This window comes from Schistocerca nitens, chromosome 10, assembly GCF_023898315.1.
Source record: "Schistocerca nitens isolate TAMUIC-IGC-003100 chromosome 10, iqSchNite1.1, whole genome shotgun sequence".
NCBI classification, from domain to species: domain Eukaryota; kingdom Metazoa; phylum Arthropoda; class Insecta; order Orthoptera; family Acrididae; genus Schistocerca; species Schistocerca nitens.
Genome location: NC_064623.1, coordinates 170,961,442 through 170,979,061, shown reverse-complemented (window position 1 = coordinate 170,979,061; position 17,620 = coordinate 170,961,442).

Below are 17,620 nucleotides of genomic sequence, written 5' to 3'. Positions count from 1 at the left end.
TGCTGCACTGAGGAGAGGTACCGAAGTCGGTCGGTGAGGTATTCTATAGGATTCAGATCAGGACTCCGTGCAGCCAATACTGGGATGTTATTGTTGTACAACCACGCCGCCACAGGCCGTGCATTAGGAACAGGTGCTCGATCGTGTTGAAAGATGCAATCGCCATCGCCGAATTGCTCTTCAACAGGAACGAAAGAAGCCCCTTAAAAAATCAATGTAGTGCTGTGTTGTGATAGTGGCACGCAAAATAACAAGGGGGGCAAGTCAAGCCCCCTCCATGAAATCACGACCACACCACAACATCACCGCCTCCGAATTTTACTATTGGCACTACACGCGCTGGTAGATGATGATCACCGTGATCATTCGTCGTACCCACACCCTGCCATCGGATTGTCACACTGTGTGCCGTGATTTGTCACTCCACACAACGTTTTTCCACTAATCAATCGTCCAATGTTTACTCTCGTTACACCAAGCGTGGCATCGTTTGGCATTTAACGGTGTGATGTGTGGCTTATGGCCAGCTGCTCGACCATGAAATACAAGTTTTCTCACCTCCCGCCCAACTGTCATAGCACTTGGAGTGGATCCTGATGCAGTTTCGAATTCCTGTATGATGGTCTCGATAGATGTCTGCCTCTTACACATTACGACCCTCTTCAACTGTCGGCAGTCTCATATCAGTCGACGAGGTCGGCCTGTACGCTTTTGTGCTGTACGTGTCCCTTCACGTTTCCATTACACTATCACATCGGAAACAGTGGACCTAGGGATGATTAGGAGTGTGGAAATCTAGCGTACAGACGTATGACACAAGTGACACCCAATCACCTGACTACGTTAAAGTCCGTGAGTTCCGCGGAGCGCCCCATTCTGGTGTCTCACGATGTCTAATGACTACTGAGGTCGCTGATGAGTACCTGGCAGTAGGTGGTAGCACAATGCACCTAATATGAAAAACGTGTGTTTTGGGGGGTGTCTACATACGAGGGCGGTTCAGAAAGTAACCTCCGATTGGTCACAGTGCGGGTTGTGGGGGAGTAGCGACGCCATCTGTGCGTTCACGCACTCAACAGGTCAGTCGGCATCAAGCCGTGGTCGAGTGAACGTCGTACCTGCGCTAGTTTAGTTTTTGTGGCAGTTTGAAATGTGTGCTGCAATAGAAAACCCCCACCAAATGTGAAGTGCGTGCTGTCATAAGGTTTTTTACAGCCAAAGGATATTCTGCAGCAGCCGTTCATCGTGAGCTTTGTGCCGTGTACGGGCCAAGAGTTATGAGTGAAGGAGTTGTCCGTGAATGGGTACGTTTATTTAAAAGTGGACGAGAAAACGTTCATGATGAAGAGAGGAGTGGTAGACCATCATTGGTGACTGACGAACTCGTTCAGACAGTTGATGCAAAAGTTCGTGAAAATCGACGTTTCTCAATGTCGGAGTTGTCTACTGGTTTTCCACAGATTTCTAAGACTCTCTTGTACGAGATAGTGACAGCAAGATTGGGTTACCGTAAGTTCTGTGCACGACGGGTGCCCAAAATTCTTACCGACCACCACAAAACTCAAAGACTGGCCTCTGCATTAGACTTTCTGTCACGTTATGAGGACGAAGGAGAACCATTGTTCAAAGATGTGGGCACATTCAAATTCGCCTACCAAACGAAGAAAAGCCTCGCAAGATTTTTCTGCCAGAAAACTGATGGAAACGGTGTTTTGGGATGCCAAAGGGGTGTTGTTGGTTGAATTCATGGAACGTGGTACGACCATTAATCAAGACGTGTACTGTGAAACAAGAAAAAAGTTACGACGGGCTATACAGAACAAACGCCGTGGTATGCTGACTTCCGGTATCGTTTTTTTGCACGATAACGCCCGTCCTCACTCTGCTCGCAGAACAACGGCCCTTCTTGAGTCCTTCAAGTGGGACGTTATCAACCATCCACCTTACAGTCCAGACCTGGCGCCAAGTGATTATCACCTCTTCATGCATTTGAAGAAATGGCTTGGGTCACAGCGGTTTGATGACGACGAAGAGCTCAAAGATGCGGTCACAGGCTGGCTCCAGGCACAAGCAGGTGATTTTTATGCAGAGGGAATTTCAAAGCTTGTGAAGAGATACGATAAGTGCCTCAATCGCTATGGAGACTATGTAGAAAAATAGTGCAAAGATGTAGTTGTAAGATGTATATATTACAATATTTTTATTTAACTTGGTGTAGTTTTTTAAATCAACCGGAGGTTACTTTCTGAACGGCCCTCGTACTTTTGATCACATAGTGTAGCTGTCAACTGTGAAAAGAGGCCGTCAGTCATCACACATCAAATATGGAGAGGTTTTGTCAACGAATTTCAAAATCAAAAGTGCAAGGACTCTCTGCGAGGCCGTGGATCCTATATATCCATTCGTCAACGTAGCTGCGTATACGCCCTGCGATATGTGTATCAATTTGATGCACGTGGTCTGCCAGGAAGTCACCTCGTGTATCAGTTTGATATGCATGGCAGCCAATGAGAGAAACGGCTGTAGCGGACAACGCATTCATATTCAGACAATGAAATAATAGGGCAGCGAAAAGTATTTCAAAAATTAATATCAAGACTATCACTTGAGGTCACAGGTATATATTAAAATTCAGGATGAAAGAATATCAACGATACGATTCCCTGTACACACTGCTGTCATCTGTGAAACTGAAGAACTGCAGGTCCTGTTAAATGGAATGAACAGTCTAGTGCGACCGATTCTGATGTTCCCGTGTTTGGAGTCCTCATCATGCAGTCATGACAATAGAGATGTGACAAATTCAGAGACGAACTGCTGGTATCGTAAATGCATGTTTTCAAGAGGCACAAAAATGCATTTTGCTGGCAATACATCCCGATTAAGTTGGTCAGCAACATTGTGGCCATACGAATTGTAGCCACAAGTACTGTAACATTACCGGCGACTAGTGCCCGGCAATGTTTGTAGCAATTCATTTCCGGGCCAGCAGTGTTTACAAAGGGGCCACGCTACTGCCACAGAATGAGGGAACGCCAACATATAGCGGCTCTACTGCTTTTACGATAGGCGTTCAATAACTGATGCAACAAATTTTTGTTTCTCGGCCTTGGTCGAAAAAATGTGGAACTTGTTGTGCGATACCGTGAAATACTCCCGCTTCTGTCTCTGTAGGTTCATCAAGTTCCGATGGTTAGTGCCACTACGCACAGGGTGGTCCATTGATCGTGATCGGGCCAAATATCTCACGAAATAAGCGTCAAACGAAAAAACTACAAAGAACGAAACTTGTCTGTGGTGTCACCGCCAGACACCACACTTGCTAGGTGGTAGTTTAAATCGGCCGCGGTCCATTAGTACATGTCGGACCCGCGTGTCGCCACTGTCAGGATCGCAGACCGAGCGCCACCACAAGGCAGGTCTCGAGAGACGTACTAGCACTCGCCCCAGTTGTACGACGACGTTGCTAGCGACTACACTGACGAAGCCTTTCTCTCATTTGCCAAGAGACAGTTAGAATAGCCTTCAGCTAAGTCCATGGCTACGACCTAGCAAGGCGCCATTTGTACCATTGCATGAATCTAAAGAGTCTCACTTGTATCATCAAGAATGCTGTATACCAAAGGACGATATAAAAGTTAAGTGTTCTAGTAGCTACGTTCTTTTCTTTATCACATTCATTACGAATCCTGTTCCAGACTTAACGCCAGACGGCGTGAGTTGACGCGTGCCCTTTCGGCTACTTCACTGTGGACTGGCTGCCTTAACAGTCCACTACATTGTCCAGCTTGAAGGGGGAAAGCAGATGGCGCTATGGTTGGCCCGCTAGATGGCGCTGCCATAGGTCAAACGGATATCAACTGCGTTTTTTTCAATAGAAACCCTAATTTTTTATTACAGCTTCCGTGAATGTTTTAGTTGGACCACTTTTTTCACTTTGTAATAGATGGCGCTGTAATAGTCACAAACATATGGCTCACAATTTTAGACGAACAGTTGGTAACAGGTAAGTTTTTTAAATTAAAATACAGAACGTAGGTACGTATGAACATTTTATTTCGGTTGTTCCAATGTGATACATGTACCTTGCGAGGTGCCGGGGCTAGTAGTGTATTTATCACTAAATTCTACTAGAATCCACATGTGTAAATCATGCTCTAAGCCCCCCCTATTCTAACTCCGACTTTTGCTGTTGCACAAGGATAAAACAAATACGCGAACTGACTCTAATCAACCCTGCTAGTGGAGTAGAAGAGAGTTTGGCACCTGCAATAATTTAATTTGATAAATAAGTTAAATAAACAAAGGTTTCATTAGCATAGTGAGGAATGATAGGGTTGCTCTATTGATTAACAGAAAGAAAGTTCTGTCCAAAATAACAATATGATTTATTAAGATTAAACGCAGAATAGTAAAAGAGACACAGGAAATATAAAACATCAAATTGGCTAAAATTGGAGATTCATACAAACACAGTAAAGGTGAAGTTGTCCCTAACTTAGATCGTGAGGTTTAAGACGAAGTGGTATGTGGAGCCAATTCCTTTCCACTCAAATCTCAAGAGAGACACACAGCTAACCCAATAGTAATTGCTGCTACTCGAAACTGAACAAAGTTAGAAAAGGATGAACAGGCGCGCTCTGCTGAGCTCTGATTATCACCTAGGAAAATCCCTATCTGCCGGTGCTGCGGACGTACATTACCAACAGTCTTCTTATCTCCCAGAACACGATCTGGCGTACCGCAGGCGAGGGCTGGTTGCTCCGACGTCCTCGTCCGAAAGGCGACTGCCGACTACCCAGAGCACCCGTACAGGCCGAACACACAACCTTCCCGCCCCCACGACAGTGGTCGTGGTTACGTTCCAATCAGCAACACGAAAACCGGCGGAAATTCCACTCCATTGCCGGAGCACTACCATTCCACCAATGGAGATTCTTGGCGCCAATTTCTGTGCTGATTTTGCAGAAAGTGCGGGAATTTTCCCGCCACAACTGCGTGGGTACACAAGTCATTCCCACGCCTCGCTGGTAGCCCGCCAGAAAGTGTTTTCGCAAAGTTTCTCTGAAGTAACGGAACCTCTAGCCCAGCCGCTACTTCACACCCCAGCGGGCGTGTCTCTTGACAATGTCGGCGTCTGAAAAGCATTCACTCGACTGCCTCACACACGTCGGCTTAACTCTCTCCAGTTCCACCGAGCCCGCCTGTCACCGGCCCACCCGGGTGACGAGAGACGCTGCGTGGGAAGTACGCGTGTTAAGGAAAAGCAACCCTCCACCGCATGCAACTAGAGAGGAGAATCGTAAGATAGAAATATGAGAGGGGGCTCATGCCACCTCTCAACCTTTGTGTGAACTTACCATTTCTGAGAACGCGTGCTGTTGCAGCGTGATTACCTGTAAATACCACATTAATGAAATAAATGCTCAAAATGATGTCCGTCAACCTCAATGCATGTGGCAATACGTGTAACGACATTCCTCTCAACAGCGAGTAGTTCGCCTTCCGTAATATTCGCACATGCATTGACAATGCGCTGACGCATGTTGTCAGGCGTTGTCGGTGGATCACGATAGCAAATATCCTTCAACTTTCCCCACAGAAAGAAATCCGGGGAAGTCAAATCTACCTGTCATGAAACAACATGCTATTCAATACCGCTTCAACCGCACGCGAGTTATGTGGCGGACATCCATCATGTTGGAAGTACATCGCCATTCTGTCACGCAGTGAAACATCTTGTAGTAACATCGGTAGAACATTACGTAGGAAATCAGCATACACTGCACCATTTAGATTGCCATCGATAAAATGGGGGGGGCAATTATCCTTCCTCCCATAATGCCGCACCATACATTAAGCCGCCAAGGTCGCTGATGTTCCACTTGTCACAGCCATCGTGGATTTTCCGTTGCCCAATAGTGCATATTATGTCGGTTTACGTGACCGCTGTTGGTGAATGACGCTTCGTCACTAAATAGAACGCGTGCAAAAAATCTGTCATCGTCCCGTAATTTCTCTTGTGCCCAGTGGCAGAACTGTACACGACGTTCAAAGTCGTCGCCATGCAATTCCTGGTGAGTAGAAAAATGGTACAGGTGCAATCGATGTTGATGTACCGTTCTCAACATCGACGTTTTTGAGATTCCCGATTCTCGCGCAATTTGTCTGCTACCGATGTGCGGATTAGCCGCGACAGCAGCTAAAACACCTACTTGGGCATTATCATTTGTTGCAGGTCGTGGTTGACGTTTCACATGTAGCTGAACACTTCCTGTTTCCTTAAATATAACTATCCGGTGAACGGTCCGGACACTTGATTGATGTCCAGAATACCGAGCAGCATACATAGCACACGCCCGTTGGGCATTTTGATCACAATAGCCATACATCAACATGACACAGACCTTTTCCGCAATTGGCCAACGGTACATTTTAACACGGGTAGTGTATCACGAAGCAAATACTGTCCGCACTGGTGGAATGTTACGTGATACCACGTACTTACACGTTTGTGACTATTACAGCGCCATCTATCACAACGCCAAAAAAGTGGTCCAACTAAAACATTCATATTTCTTTACGTACTACACGAATATGTAATAAAAATGGGGGTTCCTACTTTAAAAAATGCAGTTGATATCCGTTTGACGTATGGCAGCGCTATCTAGCGGGCCAACCATAGCGCCATCTGGTTTCCCCGTTCAAGCTAAACGAGTTTCGTTCTTTGTAGTTTTTTCGCTTGATGCTTATTTCGTGTGATATTTGACCCGGTCACTATCAATGGACCACCCTGTATAGCCTTCAAAGTGACATCTGTAACAGATGTTCGTTCCAAGCAGAGAGCTATCATTGACTTGCCTTTGGCGGAAAACCAGAGCATCGCCGATGTACTTAGGCGCTTGCAGAACGTCTACAGGGATCTGGCGATGAACAAACGCACGGTGAGTTGTTGGGGCGAGGCATCTGTCATCACTGCAAGGTCACACAAATCTGAGCGATCTCCTGCGTGACTCTCGACGTGTTGGAACGTGTGGACACTCTCATTCGAGGTGACAGACGGATTACAACTAAACACCTCGCTGCACAACTGGACGTCTCTGTTGGTAGAGCGGACACACCTGTCCACCAGTTGGGGTACTGAAAGGTATGTGCCCGTTGGGATCCACCCTACAGCCCTCAACTCGCACCTTCCCACCTCCATCTCTTTGGCCTGGTTGAGGATGCACTTTGTGGAAAGCAGTACTTGGATGATTGGGAGGATCTTGATGCATCAAGACATTGGCTCCGACGTCAACCACTAGAGTTGTACTATGCGGGCATACAGGCCATGAAAGTATGGTAGCGTAAAGCTGTCGCATTGAACTGAAATTACGTTAAAAATAGGTTTTTATTTCCAAAAGTGTGGTGAATAACATGGAGTATTGGAATCCTGAATAAAAGCAACCTGCTTTCAGAAAAAAATTGTGTTACGTTACTTATTGAACACTCCTCGTACACCATAAAAGGAACCAAGTCACAAAGAACAAGAGAAATAGGGCTTTGTGAATACATTGCTTTTTGGGTTAGCGGAATGCCAAAAAATCTAAATCGTGAACTGATGCTGAATACAAATCATTCCCAGAATTTTACCAGAATGTGAAAACACAAATTCCAGTTGATACGAGAACTGCTAAAACCAGTACAAAAGTCAGAGACTGCATATCAGTTACAACCCGATTGCCGATCAGCCTTCGGTTTTTAGCTGCTGGTGGTTTGTACATAAGTTTGATGTCATCAATAAGCCTCTCGGTACCAATAAGTGCGCAAAGCTTTGGTAGACGGACAACGATTTCATTAAGGCTAAGTCTGAAATAATTTTTTTGTTTATACTTTCTTTATGCTCACAGCGCACGGAAAGACATGATACAGTTCACAAAAAAAATCAAGAGTGTTTCCGATTTCATCTGCAACAGCATGGTAGCCCTAATTTTCTGAGTGGGAGCTTTATATACATTACCTTGTAAGTTCCACCGCTCTGGTCATTAATGAGCCACGTTTATGAAAGTTATAGACTTCTCGTTTGACAACTTCTCTATTGCTGTACATAAAACACTCACCAGAAACAAACAATAACAAGTCGCGTACGTACGACCCGAACTTCCGAACAAAAGCCAAACAATATTGTACCAGCTCGGACATGTGACTGCTGTGCTATCGAGAGTGTTGCTAAACCAGCTTTTTCACAGCTAGCTCTGGCTTCTTTTTAATATCATTTTGCTAGCAAATGAGTGACTTAGCTGCCGTCAGGAAGAAAGACTTTTTTCACCATCATCTGGCTTTCTTTCTAGTTTTTTTCCGTGACTATAGGAGAGAATTAAAATCCATATTTATTAAAGGGAAATGCAGAAATACAAGGCGCTGAGGAATGAAATAAACAGAAAGTGCAGGGAAGCTATGGCGAAATGCTTGCATGAAAAATGTAAAGAAATCGAAAAGACATGATTGTTGGAAGGACTGACTCAGCATATAGGAAAAACAAAATAACCTTCCGCGAAATTAAATGAAAGGGTTGTAACATTAAGAGTGCAACGGGAATTCCACTGTTAAATGCAGAGAGCGGATAGGCGGAAAGAGTACATTGAAGGCCTAGGGGAAACATTTGTCTGATATGATAGAAGAAGAAAGACGAGTCGATTTAGGAGAGATAGGGAATCCAGTATTACAAACAAATTTAAGAGAGCTTTGGAGGACTTAAGATCAAATAAGGCAGAAGTGTTAGGTAACATTCCATCAGAATTTCTAAAATCATTGGGGGAAGCGGCAACAAAACTATTCACGTTGGTGTGAAGAATGTATGAGTCTAGTGACATACCATCTGACTTTCAGAAAAATATCATCTACATAATTCCGAAGACTGCAGGAGCTAACAAGCGCGAGAATTATCGTGCAATGAGCTTAACAGCTCATACATCCAAGTTACTGACAAGAATAATATACAGAAAAATGGAAAAGAAAATTGAGGATGTGTTAAATGACGATCAGTTTGGCTTTAGGAAAGGTAAACGCACCAGAGAGGCAATTCTGGCGTTGTGGTTGATTATGGAAGCAAGACTAAAGAAAGAAATCCTATGAACGTGTCTTGACTTTTCTCTAGTCTTGCTTCTATTATCAACCGCAACGTCAGAATTGCCTCTTTGGTTCGATAATGTAAGAGACGAGTAATATACAATATGTACGCTACGGTCGCAGGTTCGAATCCTGCCTCGGGCATGGATGTGTGTGTTGTTCTTAGGTTAGTTAGGTTTAAGTAGTTCTAAGTTCTAGGGGACTTATGACCTCAGCAGTTGAGTCCCATAGTGCTCAGAGCCATTTGAACCATTTGAACCAACCAAGAGGGAAGAATAAGAGTGGACGACCAAGAAAAAAGTGCTCGGATTAAAAAGGATGTAAGACAGGGATGTAGTTCAATCTGTACATCGAATAAGCAATGATGGAAATAAAAGTTCAGGAGTGGAATTCGCTGGTGATATTGCTATCCTGAGTGAAAGTGAAGAAGAATTACGTGATCTGCTGAATGGAATGAACAGTCTAATGAGTGCAGAATACGGTCTGAGAGTAAACGAAATAAAGACGAAAGTAATGAGAAGTAGCAGAAATGATAACAGCGAGAAAATTAACATCAGGATTGATGGAGCAAGGAGAACATCAAAAGCAAACTAGCACTGGCAAAAGGGGCATTCCTAGCCAAGAGAAGACTACTAGTATCGAACCTAGTCAACTTCCTGGCAGATTAAAACTGTGTGCCGGACCGAGACTTTAACTCGGAACCTTTGGAAAGTCCCGAGTTCGAGCCTCGATCTGCCAGGAAGTTTCATATCAGCGCACACTAAGCTGCAGAGTGAAAATTTCATTCTGTAAACATCCTCCTGGCTGTGGCTAAGCCATGTCTCCGCAATATCCTTTCTTCCAGGAGTGTTCTACAAGGTCTGCAGGCGAGCTTCTGTGAAGTTACGAAGGCAGGAAACGAGGTACTGGCGGAATTGAAGCTGTGAGGACGGGTTGTGAGTGGACCTTTGGTAGCTCAAATGGTAGAGCACTTTCCCCCGAAAGGTAAAGGTCCCGATTTCGAGTTTCGATTTGGCACACAGTTTTAATCTGCCAGGAAGTTGCCTATGTTTGATAAATCGAACATAGGTGTTTAGGAACAAATTTCTGCGAATGTACATTTGGAGCACAGCATTGTATGGTAGTCAAACGTGGACTGTGGGAAAATCGAAACAATAGACAATCGAAGCATTTGAGATGTGGTGCTACAGACGAATGTTGAAAATCAGGTGGATTGACAGGGTAAGGAATAAGGTGGTTCTGTGCAGAATCGGAAAAGAAAGGAATATGAGGGAAAACACTGATAAGGAGAAGGAACAGGATGATAAGACATCTGTTAAGACACGAGGGAATGACTTCCATGGTACTAGAGGGAGCTGTAGAGGGCACAAACTGTAGAGGAAGACAGAGATTGGAATACATCCAGCAAATAATTGAGGACGTAGGTTGCAAGTGCTACTCTGAGATGAAGAGGTTCAATAGGCAGCAAGTCGGAGTTCTAAGACACGAGATTTCATTTAAGAATGAAGAGGTACATTAGATCAAATTAAGCAACTTATACAGCCTTTTAAATAGTGAAGCTACACAGCAGAGACTGACAAGTGCATATATTTGACATAGGTTCTATGGCAAACAGTATGTGATGTTACTGTAATGAAAGCAAAAGAAATAAAAATCTTAAATGCAGCAAGGAAACATTGAAAAGGAAGGCTAGAATTTCATGTAAATAATGACGGAACCCTCTGAGAATATGATTCATTAAACAACAAAATTTGTAAATTTCTTCAATACGATATGCGAACGTACAGCAAACAAATGCTAAGAGAAATAATTGAAAATAACAAGAGTGTTTGAAAACAAAACACTGACTTTCTACTACAAATGGCAAATGATTATTCTTCTAGGTCTATATATTTGCATATCTGCAGTTGAAGGAGTGACTAATAAACACAGGCACTGAGAGCTAAAATGAAATTCCGCAAGTAATGCGAAATAAGGTGTATAAAACAGTTCAAAAAGTGAAGAGAGGTAACATTCCTGAAGAATGATTAAAGCTGCAGGAAGACATACGTATAAGAGCAGTTCAAATAAGTTTTTACGGAATAGCTGTGACAGAAACACTTCCCTAAAACTGGAACGATGCTGTAATTATTCTCCCTCAAAGAAAGGAGGCGATCAAAATAAAAAAAAAATTAACAGACCTAGCACTCTCCAATCCACGAAGTACAAGGGAAAATTTGAGGCCGGCCGGTGTGGCCGTGCGGTTCTAAGCGCTTCAGTTTGGAACCGCGTGACCGCTACGGTCGCAGGTTCCAATCCTGCCTCGGGCATGGATGTGTGTGATGTCCTTACGTTAGTTAGGTTTAAGTAGTTCTAAGTTCTAGGGGACTGATGACCTCAGAAGTTGTCCCATAGTGCTCAGAGCCATTTGAACCATTTTGAAAATTTGAGACCTCTAAGAAATACAGAAATTTGTAAATTTAAAAGCAACTCTGAAACGTACCGGAATATAGAAAATGTAACAAGGGCAATCATGAATGGATTAATCATTTACGAGCATTTAAACAGAATAGTTTACAATAAGATAATAAAAGGCATCTTTAAGTACCTCTGAAAAAATAGACAACCAAGATCATATAAATCGAAAATATACATCACTACGTATACTACAATACAAGAGAAGAAACAAAAAGAATCATTTCAAAACGTAATGTGTTAAAAGCATAAATTTTCTTGGGTGGAAGCTGTAATAGGAAGTAACTGGAGTAGAAGACGCAGCGAAATGATAACAGAATTTTCAGTGAAAAGAAAGTAAAAAATCATCCAGATGTAAAATTGGTTCGTAATTCTCGGATAATTGAAACAAAAAAACCTAACATTTCAAAGGCATCAAATCAGTATGCTGAAAATACACTTTTTAGTAATAAAACAACCACGAAAACCAGCTGATAGTTTGGTAACACAGTGCGTAGCTGAGTATTAGCAAAATAAAGGTAATTCGGAAAAAATGAGCTAAAAACGTAAACAAAACACGGATAATATGGATGTGCCGAATTTTCACATTAGTCAATCTTTATAATGCGTCCAACTTCTGCACGAAGTAGATAAAACACTGCTGGAAAATCGGTACCCAGGCGAAAAACCCTGCGAAATCTAAATGGAAAGAACACACTGCGACGTGAACGAAAAAGGATAACGCAGTAAAACATTACAACAGTCAGATAAGTGAATTTTTTTCAGATCTCCAGTAAAACTAATTTGTAAATTATGTTCCATTTTTTTAAGACTAAGGGCGGTCTTCTCACCCAATAACAGGAAACTTACATACTGTGAATAAAGTGCAGTTTAGTGCTTCCACATAATGTACTAAAACACGTACTTATTCATGCTATAAAAAAATGTTTCCAAAAAGCATGAATACAGAATATTTTACGTTTCTTCGCAGAACTGTCCCAGAATATTACATCATATTCAGTAGAAACAAGCACGTAAATTTCCCACACTTTCGTCTATAAAATAACGGCCATGGACAGGAAAAAGCAATCGAAGTTACAACCGGCGGCTGTAATTATTTTACTGCTAGCTTGGGTAGCAACGAAACTAAACAAAGAGTAAACCACAGCATCAGAACAACGCATTTCACTTGATTTTCCTAAAACTTGAGAATGAAGACTTGAATTCTGAAGGAACTTTGCAATGGTTATTTACAAATCCGCCATTATCTGTACAGAAAGATACAATTGTAATTACAAGATTACGCCTGTTTACATCACGGTTGTAGCCTAAATAATACAGACGCTGACAGGTCGTAAAACTCGCTTCGAAAAATGTCATATGCACGAAGAAACGCACTTGATAATTACAATTAACCCCCGAAATGCGTCATGCAGAAAACCAATAAAGGAAAATCGTTGCTGGCAATAGCAAATGTTATTTTATAGCAAACAAAACTAATAATTCACGACGATGGGTGGAAGTGCTCCTCTGAGATGATGGGTATAGCAAACAAAAGCAAGATGAAAGGCCACACGAAACCAGCTGGAAAACTGGACGACTAAAAACAAAACAAAAAAAATGTATCTTTCGATATAGTATATCTACGTGAGAGAAGCGTTACCTCTACGACCTTTCTGCTGCGGCAACTCTCTACCGATGGACTGAAAACGATGCCAGATCTCTTCTTGCGTGCCCGTTGCAACACGTCTTACATTTTGCCTTAGCACACAGAAAGAGACCCAACGCTGCAGCTGCGAGACGGTTGAAAGTGCTGGGCGCAGCAACGGGGATTCCCCTGTCGGTTCTGCGCACTTCTAAGTGGCAAAGGGGCAACTATATAATTCCCGAACTGACTGTATCGCATACAAGCAGAAATAACCTATGTCTGTTTCTGCTTGAATTCATTAGTTGTTTTCTTAGTAAGTACATACCAATAAATAAAGCTCTTTGCAAGACGCAGTAGTTTGAACCGGACCCGTGTGCCGCGCTGTCGTCGTCTTTACTTTTCACTTCGACTACTAGAGGACTCTAGCGTATCCATCCTACTGCGGCATCAGTTCTGTTGATCCACGCGTTCAGTTTTTACCTGTCCACGCGCCGACTTCAGCCGTAACATTCAAGGCTGCAGTATTACGACACTGTCTTATTTTTCTTTCTAAATTTAGATATTTAGAGCTACCGAGAACGCACTTCGTGAGATTCGCAACAGTTATCTACATCTACATGCATACCCAAATCACTGTGAAGCCCATGGCGGAGGATATTTAGAATTGGGCCACAAGTAATGCTCTCTTCCTGTTACAATCGCGTATGCGCCGCGGTACGAATGACTGCTAAAATGACTTGAAACTGATTCCCGAAACTTCGTAAGCAGGCTTTCGAGGGTATTTGCTTCTATTTTCAAGCATCTGCCAATTCTGGTTTTTCAGCATTTCCGTGATGCCTTCACTTTAGACAAATAAATCTGTGTCCATTTGTGCTGTTCTTTCTTCAATACCATTTCTGTTAATATTTTTCTCAGTTGCAGATATTCGCCTGCCGGCCGTGTGGCCGAGTGGTTCTAGGCGCTTTAGTCCGGAACCGTGCTACATCTACATCTACATCTACATCTACATCTACATTTATACTCCGCAAGCCACCCAACGGTGTGTGGCGGAGGGCACTTTACGTGCCACTGTCATTACCTCCCTTTTCCGTTCCAGTCGCGTATGGTTCGCGGGAAGAACGACTGTATGAAAGCCTCCGTACGCGCTCGAATCTCTCTAATTTTACATTCGTGATCTGCTCGGGAGGTATAAGTAGGGGGAAGCAATATATTCGATACCTCATCCAGAAACGCACCCTCTCGAAACCTGGCGAGCAAGCTACACCGCGATGCAGAGCGCCTCTCTTGCAGAGTCTGCCAATTGAGTTTGCTAAACATCTCCGTAACGCTATCACGGTTACCAAATAACCCTGTGACGAAACGCGCCGCTCTTCTTTAGATCTTCTCTATCTTCTCCGTCAACCCGATCTGGTACGGATCCCACACTGATGAGCAATACTCAAGTATAGCTCGAACGAGTGTTTTGTAAGCCACCTCCTTTGTTGATGGACTACATTTTCTAAGGACTCTCCCAATCAGTCTCAACCTGGTACCCGCCTTACCAGCAATTAATTTTATACGATCATTCCACTTCAAATCGTTCCGCACGCATACTCCCAGATATTTTACTGAAGTAACTGCTACCAGTGTTTGTTCCGCTATCATATAATCATAGAATAAAGGATCCTTCTTTCTATGTATTCGCAATACATTACATTTGTCTATGTTAAGGGTCAGTTGCCACTCCCTGCACCAAGTGCCTATCCGCTGCAGATCTTCCTGTATTTCGCTACAATTTTCTAATGCTGCAACTTCTCTGTATACTACAGCATCATCCGCGAAAAGCCGCATGGAACTTCCGACACTATCTACTAGGTCATTTATATATATTGTGAAAAGCAATGGTCCCATGACACTCCCCTGTGGCCCGCCAGAGGTTACTTTAACGTCTGTAGACGTCTCCCCATTGATAACAACATGCTGTGTTCTGTTTGCTAAAAACTCTTCAATCCAGCCACACAGCTGGTCTGATATTCCGTAGGCTCTTACTTTGTTTATCAGGCGACAGCGCGGAACTGTATCGAACGCCTTCCGGAAGTCAAGGAAAATGGCATCTACCTGGGAGCCTGTATCTAATATTTTCTGGGTCTCATGAACAAATAAAGCTTGTTGGGTCTCACACGATCGCTGTTTCCGGAATCCATGTTGATTCCTACAGAGTAGATTCTGGGTTTCCAAAAACGACATGATACGCGAACAAAAAACATGTTCTAAAATTCTACAACAGATCGACGTCAGAGATATAGGTCTATAGTTATGCGCATCTGCTCGACGACCCTTCTTGAAGACTGGGACTACCTGTGCTCTTTTCCAATCATTTGGAACCTTACGTTCCTCTAGAGACTTGCGGTACACGGCTGTTAGAAGGGGGGCAAGTTCTTTCGCGTACTCTGTGTAGAATCGAATTGGTATCCCGTCAGGTCCAGTGGACCTTCCTCTGTTGAGAGATTCCAGTTGCTTTTCTATTCCTTGGACACTTATTTCGATGTCAGCCATTTTTTCGTTTGTGCGAGGATTTAGAGAAGGAACTGCAGTGCGGTCTTCCTCTGTGAAACAGCTTTGGAAAAAGGTGTTTAGTATTTCAGCTTTACGCGTGTCATCCTCTGTTTCAATGCCATCATCATCCCGGAGTGTCTGGATATGCTGTTTCGAGCCACTCACTGATTTAACGTAAGACCAGAACTTGCTAGGGTTTTCTGTCAAGTCGGTACATAGAATTTTACTTTCGAATTCACTGAACGCTTCACGCATAGCCCTCCTTAGGCTAACTTTGACATCGTTTAGCTTCTGTTTGTCTGAGAGGTTTTGGCTGCGTTTACACTTGGAGTTAAGCTCTCTTTGCTTTCGCAGTAGTTTCCTAACTTTGTTGTTGAACCACGGTGGGTTTTTCCCGTCCCTCACAGTTTTACTCGGCACGTACCTGACTAAAACGCATTTTACGATTGCCTTGAAGTTTTTCCATAAACACTCAACATTGTCAGTGTCGGAACAGAAATATTCGTTTTGATCTGTTAGGTAGTCTGAAATCTGCCTTCTATTACTCTTGCTAAAGAGATAAACCTTCCTCCCTTTTTTTATATTTCTATTAACTTCGATATTCAGGGATGCTGCAACGGTCTTGTGATCACTGATTCCCTGTTCTGCACTTACAGAGTCGAAAAGTTCGAGTCTGTTTGTTATCAGTAGGTCCAAGATGTTATCTCCACGAGTCGGTTCTCTGTTTAATTGGTCGAGGTAATTTTCGGATAGTGCACTCAGTATAATGTCACTCGATGCTCTGTCCCTATCACCCATCCTAAACATTTGAGTGTCCCAGTCTATATCTGGTAAATTGAAATCTCCACCTAAGACTATAACATGCTGAGAAAATTTATGTGAAATGTATTCCAAATTTTCTCTCAGTTGTTCTGCCACTAATGCTGCTGAGTCGGGAGGTCGGTAAAAGGAGCCAATTATGAACCTAGCTCGGTTGTTGAGTGTAACCTCCACCCATAATAATTCACAGGAACTATCCACTTCTACTTCACTACAGGATAAACTACTACTAACAGCGACAAACACGCCGCCACCAGTTGCATGCAATCTATCCTTTCTACACACCATCTGTGTCTTTGTAAAAATTTCGGCAGAATTTATCTCTGGCTTCAGCCAGCTTTCTGTACCGATAACGATTTCAGCTTCGGTGCTTTCTATCAGCGCTTGAAGTTCCGGTACTTTACCAACGCAGCTTCGACAGTTTACGATTACAATACCGATTGCTGTTTGGCCCCTGCATTTCCTGACTTTGCCCCGCACCCTTTGAGGCTGTTGCCCTTTCTGTACTTGCCCGAGGCCATCTAACCTAAAAAACCGCCCAGCCCACGCCACACAACCCCTGCTACCCGTGTAGCCGCTTGTTGCGTGTAGTGGACTCCTGACCTATCCAGCGGAACCCGAAACCCTACCACCCTATGGCGCAAGTCGAGGAATCTGCAGCCCACACGGTCGCAGAACTGTCTCAGCCTCTGATTCAGATCCTCCACTCGGCTCTGTACCAAAGGTCCGCAGTCAGTCCTGTCGACGATGCTGCAGATGGTGAGCTCTGCTTTCATCCCGCTAGCGAGACTGGCAGTCTTCACCAAATCAGATAGCCGCCGGAAGCCAGAGAGGATTTCCTCCGATCCATAGCGACACACATCATTGGTGCCGACATGAGCGCTGCTGCTTCAGTCGCAGGTTCGAATCCTGCCTCGGGCATGGATGTGTGTGATGATGTGTCGGCAGCGGGGCCAACACCTTGTAGATCGAAGTGGCTGAAAGTGCACGCTAAACTAACGCAGACGGGCGTGAAGTACTGGAACATGAGACTTATTAATGAATAAGAAGAAAAGTACGTAGCTGGAATAATATACT